Raw genomic sequence first — 13,708 nt, forward strand, 5'->3', positions numbered from 1 at the left:
CTGAATAGACACATCTTTTCCCCTCAGAAATGGATACAATGCCAGATTAAGAAATAAGCACCTATGGTGGATCCATAATATTAACAAGTTCTATGCATCTCATTTACTAATAAGATGCCAAAAATGCTCTTACAAAAACTAAACAAGGAACTCCGGACCTTGATCTTATCAACCAAAGCTAGATAAGAGGCAAAAATAGCCAGCCAGGTGCAGGACAACCACAAAGCCTTCAAGCCTTTTTTAATTATGTTAGAAAACTCAGAAACAATACCTAGTACTGTGCATAGCTAATAGCAAATATCACAAACTTGGATACTGAGCACATTGCCAATCTAACAGCAGACAAATTTAGCTCAACCTTCACCTCTCTCACTCTCCCTTCCAATATTCTCTGATCATATAACTACATCTACATCCCTCTCAAATCTCCCAAGAACAAGTCCTCAAGGAGCTATCTAAGGTCAAGAATACTATTTCTATATCGCCTGGTAACATTCTAGGTTGCCTGCTAAACAGTCTGAAACATGACTATTCAGACCCCCTACAGAGGCTATTCTGTACCAGCCTCAAAGCAGTCTTCATGCCAGATGAATGGAAGACAGCAACAGTCACTCCACTTGCACAGACATGGGTTATCAATTGACCCAGGGCATTACAGACCAATAACCTTGACCGCCTCATCTGGGAAGCTATGGAGAGGATCATTATGGAAATAATAAATAAGGATACAGGTAACCTATAGAGTCTTGAACCAAGCCAGTTCATGTTTATCAAGGAAAGATTCTGCCTATTTAACTTGGTTGACTTCTTTGAAAAATGTACTGTACCAATGGATGAGGACAAATCAGCACACACAAAATATCTAGACCTTACAGAGGCATCTGACATCATTCCACAATAAGCTACCAATGATAAACTCTCTAAGTTAAATGTAAATACCTATGTAAGTCACTGGATAGCAAATTGGTTCACCAATAGAATGCAAGAAAAAAGGTGGGTGGCTCTGCTAATAATAGATCTTTTGAATGAGGTAATGTACCTCAGTTTTCAGTCTTTGGGCCACTCCTTTTTGGAATTTACTTCACCTTCTAGTTTACTTTAGGTCAAGGTTAATGTTAAGAGTTTGTGGTTGAGCAAGTTAGCAGATGACTGCAAAGCTGGTGCCATCATAAACACACCAGAGGATACCATGATTGTCCAAGAGGGTCTGTTTCAAAGAGCTGGTATCCAAACCATGCATGAAAAACTAAATGTCAAAAATGTATAATCGTATCCTTCAGTAAGCATGATTCCTTTGCAATGCTCACATTGATAAATAACCTTGAAAACTGATTCTGTAGTCAGGGATCTGGGAACCTAAGTCAACAAACTGTCCTTTAATCACCATGTATCCACTATTGAGAGGAAGTCCTTTTTTATTGCTCAGCTTATAGCTGAAGGTCTAGTGTCCAGGTCCAAGGCTGCAAGCATTCCACTGTACTTGGTAGTCATTAGTGTCATCGCTGACTACAGTGATCCCTTCTGGCATGTAATTGTCCAAACATACATTACAAGTGGAATGACCATAATGCTTCTTCACTATAAAATTAAGGGCCTAAATCTTGAAGGCCCGTCCCTGGGTTTTTTGTGCACAAAATATAAGGGCTAAAAACTATTGTGGCAATGCAAGGCTAGCTTTCTTAAGATCCTCACAGATCACTAGGCTATCGAGTACCTATGAACCTAAGCATTATGTGCCCATTTTATATCTTTACATGTTGATTTATTGAATATACTCAAAACATCTCAGTCTGATCTTCTGGTTCTGGGAACAATAATGAGAGCATTGTAAGTAACAGCTCTGGAGTTTAATAATTTAGTAAAGTACAACTCTGACTTCAAAACACCTGATTTTACAAGCATAGGCTCACCTAATAGCAGCATAGTTATGCATATTATGCCCATGAAATCAACATCAAAGGCAAAGGTCAGCCTGAAAATGCTATGGTCCTGTGTGTCCATTGAAGCTATCTGCCCACTACTGCTATGAAAAACTCCTCAGTACTACAAGCCTGATTCTAATTATTGTTTGAACTAATGTTAATGCTATGAAAAAGACCTATGAAATGAGCGTATTTTCTCTGGATGTTTTCCATGCTTAAATTACCCAAGTTCATCAGTCTATTATTAAATTTTATAATACCACTTTCAGTCCTTCAAGTATCAAATCATCAGCATATCATGCTTTCAAATAGAGGCCAGCTAGCAGAATTATTACATTGCAGGTCAAAGACCCTTTTATTCTCCTCCATACCTCTCAATCTTTTAGGGCAAGAAATCTTGTCAAAGGCTCAAAAATAGAATTGATTTTTTAAATATTGCTGTCACAAACTTAGAAGGTTGATAAAATGACAGGTTTTGCATTAGCATTAATTTTCTGAAGTCTACAAAGTCTGAAACTCAAATGTCTGCCATTATTTTCTAACTTCAGTCTTTACTGATTTGCCACTAATTTGCCAAAAAAACACAATTTTATGAAAAACGGACCAAACACATGAGGCAAAAATGTGGACATTCTGTGAAAATCTGTACAGTTGAGAGCTATGCCCCCCACCCACCACCACCCAAAGCAATTAATTCAACTAGATCCTAATACCGCTCAATACTTTTACGGAACAATGGTTATTAATGCTGAGTGAATAGTCATATTTTAGTACTGCGCAGACTACATCTTCCTTTATCTTCCTCTTTGAGAAAGTTGGAAGAAGAGAAGAAAAGTAAACAGAATCATCATTTTAAGACAGTGCACAAATAATTCAAGAGACTCCTGCTTCTAAGTAGTTAGTTCTGAATACTGCATATACAGTTTTCTGACATTAAGCACAAAACCAGACATCAAAGCTAAAATCTAAACTTTGCTCTACAGTGAAAATGACAAATCTTCATTTATCCATATTTTCACTATGAATCTCTACATATTTCTGTGTGTTAAACTAAAGAGTACAGTAAGAAAGATAAAATGCATCCTGTGGTAAAATGGAAATGGGAAATTGGCTAGACACCCTACAGAAAGTAGTGCTAAGAACTGCTGTCATATGGTGTGGCATACAGATTTGTGCCTAGGAACTTTTTTTTTATTTTTGGTTGGCTATGTAGTTCAGACTGCTTGATCATTTATAACAGGAGTCTGGAATAACTATTCAGACTAAATGTACTGCCTCATGAAAGTCAGATAGGTACAACTGTCATCCCTCAGATACTTTCCCTCATTATGATGCATGAAACCCATCAATTGGAAGCAACCTGCTAGACTTTTCTATACTAATTAAGCCTGGCACTCTCATCTTGTGTGGCATTTGAACATCAGCTTACCTGTAGTAAAAACCCGGGGCAGAACCACATCATCACGTCTTCTTCCCTAAAAGCACTAAATGGAAGTTAAAGTTCAGCAATCCTGAAGGAATTCAAAGACCTGCTCAACTATAAATTTTGCACTTCTGCCACAAGCATTCTTCCTTCTTTATACTATTGACCAACAAATGACAAAATATACTATTTTATACATTTCTTAAAGTTTGACCAACCTCCATCTGTACTCTCTGCACCTGAATCAGAAAGTACAGTACCTGTAACAGTGACCTTGGTTATGAGGTGATACATCACTGCAAAGCACATGGTTCATCTGACTGATTCTCTGTTCAGTGAATCTTTTTTGGATGAACCTAGTAACTATACCAGCATTCACTGATCATATTTTTACATGGTGGGGCAAAACCTTGCACATCAACCATGCAGGGTGCTTTGCCTTATTTCAGCTTACCCAATATAACCAACTTTAGAGTGTCAAAATCTCAGTGTAATTTATATAAAAAAATCCGCATGGAAAATTCTGTCCGCTGGATTCGACCAATCAATTTTTATTAAAACATACCTCTAAAAGAATAAAAAACACCCTGTTATAATATAAATACTGATACAAACTTAGAACTTCTTAATAATGCTTGATTTCAGAATGAATGAAACATTCAAAAGTTTGAGCTAGTATTATGGGTGTATCTAAACATATATGTATATATATATATATATATATATATATATATATATATATATATATATATATATATATATATATATATATATATATATATATATATATATATATATATATATCCTATAGAAATCTTTCATAAGTCTTTCAGTCAACATCTATACACTGCTTGGACTAAGATTCTGAATAGTTTTAGTAGGATTTTTTTAACATTGATGCACATTAATGAATTCTGTAAATTACATTTATTATTCCTACAGAGTATATGAAATTGGACTGGTTTGGTGAGGCACTTTTATTGAGAATTTTGGGTTGTTAGATGCTATCTGTAGAAAATCCTTCAGTAACTGTATTATTATTACATACATGTCTAGGAAATCAGTACTATTCTAGTTCCTGCCTGATAAGGCTTAGTGACCAGATAGCGCCAAGCTTGACTAAGAGCTTACTCTTCTCAGCCGCCCTGTTGTAAAATAATACTACTGTAGACTAATCCTAAGGCACAGCAGTGGATTATAATAGGGATGATTTTATGGTTGATCAGGGCTGACAATTCCAGGGGGCCCCATGACAAGCCAAGAAAATATTCTTTGTTTTAAACATTTTATTTTGCTCAGCAAATAAGCCAGCTCATTTGAGTTTAAAGGACTACTTACATATTTAAAAAAGAAGGAAAGCTAAATGACAAGCATGATTCATTTTTATATTTATGTAATTGCAGTGTCTGTCTCTTGCACATAAACAGCATGGGCCACTTAATATATTCCTGTCAGGCATCTCTAAGTATTTTTAAATAAGGAAATGTTTTCTTACTTAAAAGGATAAATAAATAATTAAAAAACACTCGTAATAGTGATCCTATCTACCACCCTTCAGCTTTCTCTTTGTTATCATTCTGTGATTCGTGGATATGGCAGCAAATAGATAGCTTGAGCATAAATAAAAATGTATCTGGCTAACTTCCAGCATTAGTGAATTGCTGATTTGAGTACAATCATTTTCTTTTTAAATGTTGCAGGCAACCAGATTTTTGGGGAGACTAACTGTTGCTGTGGATGAAATCCAGTTGCTTCTTTCTTTGCTCAGTTTAATGTCTGGCATTAAGGGTTGGTATGGATTTGTGTGAAATAAACTGAAATATTTTGTCTTTCTTTTTCTTAATATGCTGGCAAGCAAACAGAAGGGGGTTACCTGTGCTGTGTATGAAAGTAATTTGCCCTCTTCATTTGCTCTATTTAAAGTCTGTCATTAAGGGCTTGTGTGCATTTGTGTGAAATAAATTGGACTGTTTTCTTTTGGGGTGTCTATCTGGGCTGCGGATGAAAGTAGCTTGCCCTCCTGATTTGCTTAAACTCTGGTGTAAAGGGTTGAGCTAGTATGCATTTGTGTGAAACAAACTGGAATATTTATTCTCTGACTTTTTGGATTGGCTAACTGTGATGGGAATAAAAACATGTAATTCCCCATTTGCTCAGTTTAAAATCTAGCATATGGTGATAGTCTTCATTTGAAGGAAATAAATTGGATTATTTACTCTCTCAGTCTTTTCAAAATGGTGACAGACAACTAGATGGGAAGCTGTGCTGTCGATGAAAGTAACCTGACCTCTTAATTTGCTCACTTTAAAACCTATACATTATAGCTGGAGTAGTGTGTAATTATCTGAAATAAATTGTAATATTAATTCTTTGTTTTTTTGAGGGGGATAGCTATCCCTGCTGTGCATAAAAGCAACTTGCCCTTCTCATTTTATTAGCTTAAAATCTGGCATTAAGAGTGACTGTGCATTTGTGTGAAATAAATTGAGGTATTTACTTTCTTTTTCTTTAATATGGTGGTGGCAGGCAACCAGATTGATAAATATTGTGTTGAGGATGGAAACAAATTTCCCTCTTCATTTGATCTGTTTATAGTTCATCATTAAGATCATTAAAGACTAGCATGCATTTTTCTGCAATTAATTTGAATATTTACTCTCTGGGCAATCTTTGTGTGAAACAAATTTGAAACTTTCCCTAGTTCTACAGAATGCCCTTATCATTGCTTAATATTTTTGGTCTGCAACCTATCATCTTGTTTGTCGAGCATATAGTCTGTTTTTACAGGACTATTGTGTATTTGTATAAAATAAGCTAGAATATGTTCTTTCCCATTGTATAGTTTGTGTGAAACCAAGCTATAACTGTTCATGATTTTGCAGAATTTCCTTGACTTTGCATCAAATGTTTGGTCTGTGTCTTATAAATGTGTGTTTTTCTGCTAAATCATTGATGACTGCAGTCATTAAATGTGCGTGTGTGGGGGGGGGGGTGATTCTCATAAAATTGTTGTCTTCTGGAAAATTGTTGAGGATCACAGTCACTAAATAATGACAAATATTTGCGAGTCAGTCTTCATGTTCTTTAGAAAATGCATGCTAAGGAAAAAACTTTTATTCTTGCAACTTAGGATGGCTAGAATTCCCCAGGCTAATTCAATATAATCAACTTACTGCAGCATTCAAGGTTATTAACCATCCAAAAAAACGCCCTCCCTTAAAAACATTATCCATCTCTACAAAAGTGCTAGGCCACTTTGTTCCCTACAAAACGTTTGGTACAATATTTTAAAGCTAACTATCTATCTGGAGAATCTTTGTTTGCAAATTCAGTAGGCAAAACCTGGAATTTGCTCCCATCTGACATTACTCTGACCCCTCCGTTAATCGGTTCAAAAAAAAAATCTAACTCAGTATTTTAAAATTCACTGGTTATGTCCTTTCTATAACCCTGACTAAAGCCTCATCTTCTTCCATATCCCTGCAATTTTTATTCATAGCGATTTACCTCTTACAAAAAAAGGTTTGAAAAGAGAAACTGTAACATCTTTGAAGATTCTCTGTATACAGCTGCACCTATAGGTTTGATAAGAAAAACTGTAACATATTTGTATATATTTCTGAATATTAACTGTATTCTTCATAGGCTTGAATTGTGAGACTGTAATTTGTATATTAATACATATGTATGTGCATATACTGTAATTTGCTTGTCTTCATCTGTTTGTAAGTTTGGAGCTTTTCTTCCCGGGTCTCTGCTGAAAATTGGACATGTATCCAGTTGGACTATTCTGGTCAACAAATGTAAAATAAATAAAATAAAATAAAAATAAACTTTAAGTATATAACAGAAATAATTTATAATCTGTCCCCAATTCTGCGTCTTTCTACCTCTATTTTTGACTTTGTCCAGATTCTTGTTTTAAGAAGTTAAGAGGTATGTTTTTTTACCAAAATCAGATGGGATGTGCATGGCAAAGTTACTATAGTTGTTGATTGGGTGTAGTGGGTATCTGTGGATGACCTTCTTGTTGTTTGCTCAGATTAAACAGTCCGGCTTTGTATGACTACTGTGCATGTATGTGAAAACCGATGGAATACTTGGGATACTATGCATTTGTGAAAACCTGATGCACATTATTGTGTTCATAGTTACATATGGGGTGCATGCAGTAAACACTGGAACTATGAATTCTGGGGTCTATATTAGAAGACCGAAGACACATTCTTTCAAATGCATCTTGGTCGAACTTAAAAGGTAGAAAACGGAAAATATCGAAGTGGCTGTTAAGCGAATTCTTTCCCTGAGAAAGAATTTGCTTGGCTGCTTCAGTACTTTGCCGTTTTTGGCACTGTAGTGCGGTCTCTGAGTTGGTATGTTTAAGTAGGGGGGTGTGGGGCACAGTCCCCCACAACAGGGGGTTGTGGGGCAAAGCCCCCCACTTAATGTAATGTTTAAATTAATTTTTATTTATTTATTTTTTGTTGGAACAGCAATTTTTTTTTCCCTTGGAAAAAAATTGCTGTTTTGACACATCGACATTGTAAGCTTTCACTTACATAGGGTTGATCAATCACTGTTCGCTTTTTTAAGCATTTGGTGATTTAATATAGACCCGAATTCTGAGTTGGGATAGGGGATGTTTATGAAAATGGCTTAAATGGCTGTCATAATCAAATTAAACTTTCATTAGTCTGACTTTGCAAAACTAGTGTGCATTTATGTGAAGCAGGTTGGGATACTTTACTGTGACCATTTTTTTTATCTGAATTGGACATTTGGTGTTGTCAAGAAGTAGTAACTAATGGCTATGGACATCACTTGATTATACTCACAGCAGTTTGAATGATCTTCAGTCAGGAAGATTAATCCAAATGAGCTTGTACATGCATTTATACATGATCCCCACCCAATAAAGTTTATGGTGGTGTGGGGCTCATAGCTTGAAAAACATCTAGAGGCCAAGCAACTCTTATTCTTCCACTGCTAAGGTATACTACCTCATCTCATTGGTGCTACCTAAGCAACAGTGCTCATTCCAAGATCTTAGGCACCATACCACCATTTCTATTCTCAGGCCAATAGCTTAGTAACTTTTTATACTAGATTGCCTTATTACTATTCAGATTATCTTCCTTTTTTATTTCATCCCAAACTTACACAGAATCCCATAAATGTTGTGTCCATTTTGACTTGTGATGTTACTTTCCTTACTCTAAATTCAGCACTTATTCCCAGATGAGAGAGGAGGATTTTACTATTACCCAAGTCTTATTTTTTTATTTTCTTAGTGCAAGCACTATACCTCCTTACTGCATTAATAACTACCCTCCAAGACATACTCAGTCATTATACATGTACAAAGGTTGACACATAATGCAGACAATTAAAATGATTCAGGTTGGTGCATACTGATGCCAGGAGCCTAATTCAAGAATATCTCAATATAAAACTGTAATTATATTTGTTTGTATCTTTCTCCCCTCTGTATGTGATTGTCTATGAATCTATTTCCTCTATTAACTCATCAAAAGACACTGGAAAGAGGGAATAAGAATTAGAATTTTTTTATTATGTCCCTAAGAGATTTTTCTTTTCTGATATGTCCCTAACTAGCACTTCCATTATCTTTTGCATGGCATGGGTACTGCTTTGCATAGGCCTGCTGCTGTAAACTCAGAAATACATACATCCTTGCAGGAACATACAGACAGATGCCTAATGTTCATAATATGCTGGTTAGGCTGGAGTATCTGTCTTGGCAAATATAATGTCTTCTACTGGGCTAATTGTCAGCCTTGCAATGGAACAGGAGGGTGGGGCAGCAATGACAACTCACTGAAATTATCATTGGCCAGGTCTTCTACTGCCAGGGTCACTAATCAGTTGTAGGATGAAAGGGTTAGAGTGAGGGCTTTATGTCACCACAGACAGGGTAAAAACTCTGATGATTTGCCATCTTTGCCAAATTCCAAAACAGAATAATGGTTCTTCAAAAAAGTATCATATCTGTCTGACCTTGTAAAAAATTCTACCCGTAACCACTGTACATTACATTTAAAAATACTTCACGACAGCAGTGGATTTGTTGTAAGAAATCCCTACTAACAGTTATTATAATTTAGAAACATTTGCACAAGTGGGTAAATGTTACGTGACTGAAGGCAATTAAATGAATTGCTGCACAGATGTAATATGTGCAGCAATTCATTTAATTAGTTTACTTCATTACCTTTCATGGTTTGACATACATTAGAAAGAAGGAAACACCTTCTCTGAAGTCCTTAAATGATAGTGCTCCAGTGCATCTAACTGCTTGGTCTGTCCTATGTCTGGATAATCATGTTTGTTATTATTAGAATCAGAATGAGCAACAATACTTCTTATGGATTGGGGTGTGGCCTCTAGCTAAGACAGAAGTAATCTTTTACATAGTTTCAAGCACTATTATTGATTAGTCTGAAGTGGACACCATAAACTTACAACCACCATCTATTCACACAATAAATAACAAATAATGTGAAACAGCCATGCTTACTGACAAAGGCAGTCAAGAATATGCTACTTTTAACTATAACTGCTTTGCTGTCTAGCTCATCTAGCATGGTAGACAAAACACTCATCTCACTCCAAAGTGATCCTAATGGACATGTTCCATATGAATCATACAAAAAGTACATTGGGAGTTTACTTCCAAGGACAGGGACTAAGAAAACAATTGCCACTAAGACATAAAACCAGTCAGTTTCCTAATACTGCACAAACTGAGTAGCAAATAAACTAGGAAACTAATAATTTAATTCACCCAAGGACTGGAGACACATTTTTTGTCTCAATATTTCTCTCTGCCTCACTCAGACATGCTTTGGAAGACAGTAGTCCAGCTCCAGAGAGACCTCAAACACAATCACAAAATGAATTTCCACCAGTGGGTATCAGTTATTATCCTTTACCCCATGTTATCCCGCATTATGCTTTGTGGTGAACAACAGACACGTCAAAAAGATCCCAAAACATCTATGGTACTTAAGATGCAGATTTTTTGCCTATCCTCATTTCAGGCTACCTAGTTTTAATCCTCGTCTTGATAAAGTTCTTGGTGTATCTCAGGATTCTGTTACTTTACTTGACAAATTTAATACTGCCATGTATGCCACAATTCTCGAGCAAGCCAGTGATAACAACACCTGCAACTACTAGCCCATTTCTTTCCTATCTGTGCATCTTAAAATCCTTGAAAAAAGTCTTGTGTATGAGTACGAGTGGACTTCTTCATTCGTATGACCCTAATTTTATACAGTTTGCTTTACTTTCTGAGATCAACATGTTCAAGATTATATCTTACCTTACAAATGTAATTTACTCTAACCTGGACAAGGGAGTGTACTGGAGCAATATGTATTTATTTATGAGGCATTTTTAACTCTGCTGCTTATCACATCCTCTGGAACACCTTGAAGAAATTGTGTACTTCTAATTTTATAAGCTTCAGTACTTGCAAACCTTCAGAAGTCTTGTAGACCACCTTCATGGTCTATTTTCTGAGCAAATGAACACAGTAGAAGCCAATGTATTTGCCTAAAAATTACCACTGGAAAATTAAGGAATCTTTGTACATGCTGTTTACAATGCCATCATATTGCTTCATAGTTTTCTACCTTGATTATGAGATATTTCACTTGTCCAGCAAACAATACATCCCAGAACAATTTCAAAAACAAAATCAACACTGAATAGCTCTAAAATTTGGAATTTGGCTGTTGTCCAAAATAAATAGTGTAGATATCTATCTACAGTTTGAAGATAAAATGTGCCCATCCTTCAGGAGTCATAAATACTTGAACTCTGTCAATATTGTTATATTTGATATTGATTAACTCATGGACAAACTATAAACTAAAAAAAAAAACCTGCTACAAAGCAAACAGTTCGTAACACTGGAGATGTACAGCACCCTTGTAATGTTGACACAATCAAGCCATAGGGGGGCATACTCACCTACATGGTACCTCAGTTGATGCCCTGCCTCCCTCATTTCCTATGATAACACAGCAAGTATTCACAGACATTTTTGCAGATGGTATCCATCACAAGTCAATTATTGTAGTTGATTTTGATATAAATGTTACAGGCCCATGTGCATCTCCTCTGCTCAGAATGCTACAAAAAGGGCTTGACCAGTTAGTGAAAAAATCTATAAGACCTAATGTACAGACAGGTAATGATGCTACCTCTTATCCTAACTAACATTGCCCGTAGATGCCCAAAGAAAATATCCTGACCAACCATCTTAGGAGGTTACTGTCCTGTGATCTCTGCCTGATCTTTGAGAACCTACAAATTACTTGCACACATAATAACAGGTAGGCCTAGCTCTGATTCCAAGAAAGAAATATTAAGCCTTTATTTACTTCAAATTAAGTGGGAACTATTATATAAACTATAGATCTTGATGCAGTTCTGGATTACTTTCTCAGTCAGTTTCTTACTCTTCTGATATAATATTCACTTGTACGCAGAAAAGACTTAGTGGTCAGACTCACTCGTGGATAACTACACTGCTAAAAAGTATTGTGCACCAAAGCGACAGAGCATGGAAATGCTGAAAATAGAACCTATTCAATACTGAGTTCCAAGAAGCATATCTAGAACATAGAAAAAAAAAAACTTTTACACAACTCAGCTAAAACTGCCAAACTAAGACAAAACGATAACTCCCTCCTTGCCTCAATTTTGGAAAGAAATAAAGTCTGCAAAGCTCAGCTACTGACACCACCCACTCTTCAACAAGCATTTTTACTATTTCTTTGAAAAGAAATAAAGTCACGGTCTCCTAACTGCCATTGACGCATAAGAACTGTTTCCTCAGTCCAATCCCTGCAATTATGATGTCACATAACTCTATCCACTAACATCACTCAGCCCATCTCCGTTTGTTTTAGGGAAAATACCATTAAAGAAACAAATAAATTACCGTTAAGTATATGCAATTCCTTGGGGAAGATATATCAAACTATACCCTGCCTTCCCAAAGATTTCAGGCATATAGGTAGTCAAGCATCCTACATACACCTACAATCTCTTATTAACTTCAAAAACATTCTTTATGGCCCTCAAATATTGTACCATACTTCCTCTACCAAACCTGCTTTTCTAAAGAAACAAAAGACTGTGGGTCCATGTGAAGTCTAGGCACTGTCTCTAAAGTATTTGAAAAGTTATACAAGCAAGTCTATGTACATATTAAAAGATGCAGCATGCCTCCTGATCATCAGCATGGACTTAGAAAAGACTTTAGAGCAATAATTGCATTATATACAGCAAATAATACTATGCATTACAATACAAATGACAATGTTATAACATAGGACTATTTAGTGACACAAAATCAAAGGAAGCAGTCAACCATACATATCTGGACAAACTCTGCAAATTTAACTTCTCAAATGACAGTCTCTTGGTGTAATAGTTACTCAAAGGCTACAACATTTCAAGTATTTTCTAACAACTCTCTCTCTCTAGTCCACTAACATTCAGGAATGCTGCTCCCCAAGGGTCAGTGTTTGGTTCCCTTCTTTCTATAGTTACTAATGACTTCACTGTATTTAAAGAAGATCTGTCAAAACTTAAGTACACAGATGACCTTTTTCTAAATTAATCTGGCAATTTTCCATTTGCCATTTAGAACATACTTCAAAAAAGTTTTTTTTCAGGATCTGTGACTAGTCACTAAAATAACTTTTAGTATAAACTCAAATAAATCAAGATTCATGGTATTTGCTGTTAAAAAAAAAAAAAAAAAAACTAAACTAAAATGACTTTCCACTCCAACAATAATAGATAACATGAACAATGAAATATCCCAATGCTATTCAACACATGTACTTACACATGAATGTTAATCTTTTAACATAACCAGTCTTATTATGTAAAAAATGTTCTCATTTGTGGCTAGGCTATACAATTTCTCATCTTTTGCCCTCCATTGATAGCAAAGCATTAGCCAGGAATTTTCTTTTCCCTAAAGTGGATTATGGCCTTCTCAAAGTGCAGCTACCCTAACATTCAGTTCAATGTTATTCAGGTTACTCATCCATCATCAATGTCATCCAATTATTTTAAAATAGCCAATCAAGAAACAAACATACTCACTGAAAGAAACATAGGATGACAGTCTGAACTTGGTAAAAATAAAGGTTCAGGCATTTGCTAGATAGGCCCTTTCTGCCCTTTTGGGGAAGAATCACATATTAACTGTTTTAATGCTCATCTGAAAAAATATTGTGTGAAGTAATCACACTGTACATGACTTACAGATGCTGGTTCAACAATGTCCAATTCTGCTGTTTGTCTGAAAACTAAC

General features: G+C 35.7%; 1 protein-coding gene across 1 annotated transcript in view; it reads right to left on the bottom strand.

Moving 5' to 3' along the window:
* LOC122789836 (connector enhancer of kinase suppressor of ras 2-like) overlaps positions 1–13,708 on the bottom strand; it is a 279,796-nt gene that overhangs the window by 91,990 nt on the left and 174,098 nt on the right. The window lies entirely within an intron of this gene.

This window comes from Protopterus annectens, chromosome 15.part0, assembly GCF_019279795.1.
Source record: "Protopterus annectens isolate FY-2018-M chromosome 15.part0, PAN1.0, whole genome shotgun sequence".
NCBI classification, from domain to species: domain Eukaryota; kingdom Metazoa; phylum Chordata; order Ceratodontiformes; family Protopteridae; genus Protopterus; species Protopterus annectens.